Here is a 6,000-nt window from a genome sequence, read left to right on the forward strand (position 1 = left end):
ATTCAATTTCATGTCAACTTGCTAAAAGAATGAAGGGGTGGAGTCTAGCCTGTCACTCAGCTTACAGCCTGAGGCTCCTTCCTTGTGGCATGGCCTTCTCATGAGGATTCTGGGAACTCTGTCTCTCTCCTCTCTCTCTCTCTGGGCTTCACCTTCCTGTGGACAAGCTAAGAGGAGCCACACTCAGAGAGCTGGAGGAGCATCATGCAGCACTGAGATGCTTCCACCACCACTGGAGCCACAAGACTTTCACCCACTGGCCTGTGATCTTCCTGCAATCGGTAGCATTGCATGTGCTTCATGAGTCTGAAGGAATTTATGGGTTAATATCAGATCTATGGACAAATATTGAACTGATGGATTTGATCCAGACTGGGCCGGATGTTTTATTGATGTATAATTACTTCTTGATATAAAGGTCTCTCTTGCACACATGAGTGTCTCTGGATTTGTTTCTCTGGTCAACCTGGCCTGACACAGGGGGAGAGAGGGGACTTACATTCGTTTCCATACTCCATATATATGGCATTTAAACCTTAGAACGTAAATATCCTAGAAACCTTTTCTTTGTTTCTTGAAGGTATGATCCAGTCCAATAAAGGGTTAAATGTTGGATACAAAAATCAATATATGGAATCAGTGGCATTGCTATACACCAGCAACAGTTAAAACATGTTACAGTCGCAAATGTGCCATTCATAAGAGCAACAATAACAACAAAACCTAGGACTAAATCTAGCAAAAGGTGTGCAAAACCTTCATGTAGAAAATTCTAAAATGTATTAAAAGACATTAAAGAGGAGCTAAGAAATACCAAGCTGTACTTTGTTCACGGTTGTGAAATCAATATTGCACAGAAACCAAGTCTCCACAAGCTGATTTGTAGATAGACTGACTCGACATAAAATTTCAAAGGAGAATTTGGTAAAAAATAACAAGCAGATTTCAAACTATACAGCAAAAGGGTATAAAAGAGTCAAGAAGACCACTAAGGGGTGGGGACGTATCCTAGAAATGGTCAAGACTTAACAGAAAGCAAAACTGTTACACGGTGGGCATCTCAAACTGGCCAATGAGACACAAGGAAGAACCCGGAAAGAAGGCGGACACATCTGGCAACTCAACCTGTGACGGAAGCGACTTCGCTCTCAGGGAACAGAAGAGCTAGGTGGGTGGAGACCACTGTCCACATGGAACATCCAGAAAGTCACATTACTAATCATGACCCATGCCAAGAAATTCTGGGTGTGCTAAAAACACAAAATGTGAACATCAAAATCATAAAGTTCTTAGGAGCTAATATGAAAATGCTGCCATGACTTTTGATGATGGTGTTCCTTAAAAGGTCCTAAAAAGCACAAACAACAAACGACTGTGTTAAAAATCAAGAAACGCCTAGTTATCAAAGTCCATAAACTGAACAGTGTTAAAGTCACAAGCTGCAATGTTTTCATTTTTGGAAATCAAAAAGACAAGTACCAGATCAGGGGAAACTATTTGCAAACGGCGCTCTTGTGGCCCTGTGGGCTAGGTGTAATGCTGCTAACCACAGTGTTAGGGCTCACACCCATCAGCCCTCCACAGGACAAAGACGGGGTTGTCTGTTCCTGTTAAGATTTTACATCAGGTCACTATGAGTCAGAATTGACTCAGTGACAGTGAACCCAAGTTATCTAGAAAACCCCTTAAAAAGCACAAAGACTAAAATACCACAAAATGGTAAATGAAGACATTTCATAAAAAGGGAAACTCAAATGGCCACTAAAGATGTTCAACGTTAGCTTCATAAATAATTAAAATCTGAATCTATCAAGAGTGTGTGAGAATATTTTATAAACCAAAAGCTTATAAGAATACTTATAAACCACAGGTTAGGGGTGTGAATTAGAACAACCATTTTAAAAACCAATCTCGCACTATCAGGAAAAGCAAAACTGTAAAAGCCGGATGACTATGCAACCCCATTCTTAAACACAATTCCTAGAAACGTGTGCCCCTGGGTATCGGGGGACATGCACAAGGTGAGTAGAAACGTTGACTGTAATAGTGACCCCTGTAACATCCAAAAGTCATCCTCCAGAAAAAGGATAAGTGAAGCCTGATTGCTCAGGAAGCAATGTGTCATCACGATTAGTGTACAGGATGGATGGTAAACATATTGCGAGAGAATGGATTCCAACTCATAGCAACTGTGTTAGTCCGTGTTGACTAGAGAAACAAATCCATAGACACTCATATATGTATAAGAAAGAGCTTATATAAAGAGTAATTGTATATTAAGAAACCATCCCAGCCCCGTCCAGATTAAGTCCATAAATCCGATATTAGCCCATATGTCCGAAACCAGTCTGTAAATTCTTCTTCAGACTCACGTAACACATGCAATGACTAAGAATGCAGGAAGATCACATGCCACATCCACAAGGCTGTGTATCCAGTGGTGTTGTAAGCATCTCAGCCTGGCAGGGGTCTCCACGTGCCTCCTCCAGCACCAGGACTCTAGCTCCATCAGCGTAGCTCCAAGTGCCTTGTCATCAGGAAGATTAAGGAGAGAGTAAGTGTGGGTCTAGTCTCCAGTGAGCTATTTGTCTTCATAGAGCCTCCAAATGATGTCAAGTTGCAACCTTATTGACAGGCTAAACTCCCCCCCTTCACTCTTAATAGTCTCAAGTTGACACCAGATTATGAAACTACCACAGTCACCCTAGAAGGCAGAATAGAACTGCCAAATTGGGTTTCCAAAGCTGTAGCTCTGTATGGAAGCATACTGCCACATTTTCCCCCCCTTTGGAGCAGCTTAAGGGTTCAAACCATTGACTTTTTCAGCTATCAACTGAGTGCTTAACTACTGCACCAACACAGCTCCTCAGGATACTGACGATTGTTCCGCCTCGCAGTGACCCCATGTATAAGAGAATGAAACACCGCCCGGGCTGCGCCATCCTCAGCCCATTGCTGCAGCCACTGTGTCCATCCATGTACTGAGGGTCTTCCTCTTTTCCCTTCCCTTTACGTTACCAAGCAGGATGTCCTCTCCAGGAACTGGTTTCTCAGAGTAAAATACCCAAACCACAAGAGGTAAAGTATCACCATCCTCACTTTGCAGAAGCAATCCAAGTGTGCTTCCTCCAGAGCAGGTTTGTTCATGCTCCTCGCGGTCCACAGAGAACGTCACTTTCTCGAACAACACCCGAATTCAAATGCATCCATTCTTCTCAGCTCCTCCTTATTCATTTTCCTTATTCACTCACACTTCACATGCATATGAGCTGGTGGAAATAGCATGGCTTGGGTCAAGGGCACCTTCACCTCCAAAGTGACATTGATGCTTTTTAATAACTGTAACTACTGTATAATACCCCATTGGGTGAGTGGTGCACAGTCCATCCATGAAAGGGGATCTGTATACGCACCCAACAGAACGTACAGCAGTGGAAATGAAGGGCTACAGCTACAGCCATCAGCATGGCTAAGTCTCACAGTATTGAAGGTGAAAAAGAAGAAAATAATACAAAATCCTTTCATTTATTTAATATTCAAAAATAAGCAAAATGGCATTATAATGCTTAGAGTGATATACATATGGGTGAAAATGATAAAAAGTTTAAGTAGTTGTTACCCTGAAGGTTGAGGGATAAGATGAGTTAAGGCTAAGCATGGAAGAGCCTTCTTAATACTTTCCTAATTGTAAGCTGGGCAATGGGCACATGGCTATTTTCGTTATTAGTCTTTATAGCTGATAGAAGAAGCAGTACTGGTGCAGTGGATTAAGTATCTGGCTGCTAATCACCAGATTGCCAGTTCAAATCCACCTGCCAATCTGTGGGAGAAAGATGAGATCTGCTTCCATAAAGACAGACAGTCTCAGAAACCACATATAGGATCACTGAGTCAGAATTGAGCCTAGAGCAGTGTTGGGCTTAATTTATGTTAAAATATCCTTTTGTGTAATTGATTTCATTTTTGAAAGAACATACATTTTTTACCCTGTTTCAGGTCAGATCATTTTCCCAAAGCTCAGCCCAGTTACCAAATATGGTCTCCATATTCCTCAACCCCTTATTGGTAAAAATGCTATATTACATTGGCATCAGATTTCTATAGCTGGTTATTTGCTCAAGAATGTCATACTTTATGAGTATAGCCACCACTAAGACAGTTTTGATTGTATTTGTTGATGTAAAAATACTAAAGCTTCAAATTTCAAATGTTTTAAGGAGACACTGCAATGGTGTAATTATTCATAATTTACATTTGAAAAGCTGTGATTTAGAAGGGAAAATAATTTGCACAACAGTGTGGAGTAAAGGCTGTGCCTTTATTTAGAAATAAAACAGAACCCCGGATTCTCCTGCCTGTGCTACCAATTATAGCAGTCGAGGAATTGAGACATTTAGCTTGTGATCTTTTGAGCTCCCCCACCACCACCACTAGATGAGAGGAGGTAGTAATTTCTCTTCCTGTGTAACAGGACTTACTAACCATTAGCCAAGTATGACTCCGTCCTTTTGCTCAGGTTGACAGGGGATGATGTAACTGCCACACCAAGATACACTGCAAGAGCAAAACACTCCCAGTATCAGAAAAGACGGTGTTTCTAGTAAGTTTGTCTCTGAGGATGCTGAGTGTCTGTTGTTTGGTGAAAGATCCACACGTAACATTTAAGCTCCGTCACCGATGAATGAAAGCTGCAGGGACCGCACTGGATTTGGGCCCACTTTCCTATCCCAGTTCACATTATGGAAAGAGATGACTGTGGCATGTCGCACTTCAGCTAGTGGCTCATTTACAGTTACCTGCCACTTCGCTACACGAGGTGGGACTTCAAAGAAAGGATTACTTGATTTTGAGGTGGAAAACAGACTTAGGAATGTCTAATGTGTTTCCAGAAAATATTAAACTTTCACAAACTCCTTAGACATTTGAGAGATTTAAAAAAATTCCCCTCCCCCTCCATTCCCTTGGTCTATACAAATTATTGCTTTTGCTGTTGTTAGGTGCCTTCCAGATGGTTCCGACTCACAGCACTTATACACAACAGAAAGAAACACTGGCCGATCCTGGGCCAACCTCACATTTATAGTTAAGTTCAAGTCCACTGTGGCAATCACTGTATCAATCCATCTTGTCCAGGGTTTTCCTCTTCTTCTCTGCCCCTCTACTTTACCACACACGCTATCCAGAGCATGTAAACATATATGACTCTTCATTTAAAACTAGCAACAATATGCCAAGACAATGGAACCCACAAAGAACCCTGTCGGAGCCACAGGTAGAGCAAAGGCAGACCGTCTTCACAGGAGTTCAGTAGCGAAGAAGGTGCAGCTTTTAAAAAATGCCTTCACACAGCTTACGGTGGTGAAGGAAGAAGGGCAAACACTGAATAGTCCTAACGCACAATGCCTCAGTGCCTTACAGCTGAATTTAAGCCCCAAAGATGCACCGTCATTGACAGTAAACTTCTGAAAAGGGAAAAACAAACAAACTAGGAAATCACCAAGTTCCCCTTCTTTGAAGTAGACAAAGACTGGGAAGGCTCCAACAGTAACTTTCCACTCTCAACAAAATTGAAACAAGGGTCTTTTTTCAGACAGGTGCAAAAACAAGGCCTTCACTTCCGGAAATGCATCCCAGCTCTCCTGGGCATCACTTTGTCCCAGCGCCCCTTCTAGCTGGCCAGCACAGGTGGTGCTCTAGGTGGTGAGGGAGATGGCATGGTGCTTCTAGGGGGCAGGGGCAGGCACTCCCCTAAAGCCAGCTCCTGCCCTGGTGCACTTCCCCTAGGCAGGACTAGGTCCCTTAAATCCCTTACTTGTTGGGCTCCTAAGGTCAGCAGTTCAAAACCACCAGTCACTCCAAGGGAGAAAGGTGAGGCTTCCTACGCCCATCGAGAGTTAGTCTCGGAAAAAAACAGGGGCAGTTCTACTCTGTCTTACGGGGGCGCTACGAGTCGGCATGAACTCAATGCGGTGAATGTGGGTTAGGGTTCTCACAGAGACA

This window comes from Echinops telfairi, unplaced genomic scaffold, assembly GCF_000313985.2.
Source record: "Echinops telfairi isolate 266 unplaced genomic scaffold, ASM31398v2 ScPeMD7_23;HRSCAF=83, whole genome shotgun sequence".
Taxonomy (NCBI): Eukaryota; Metazoa; Chordata; class Mammalia; order Afrosoricida; family Tenrecidae; genus Echinops; species Echinops telfairi.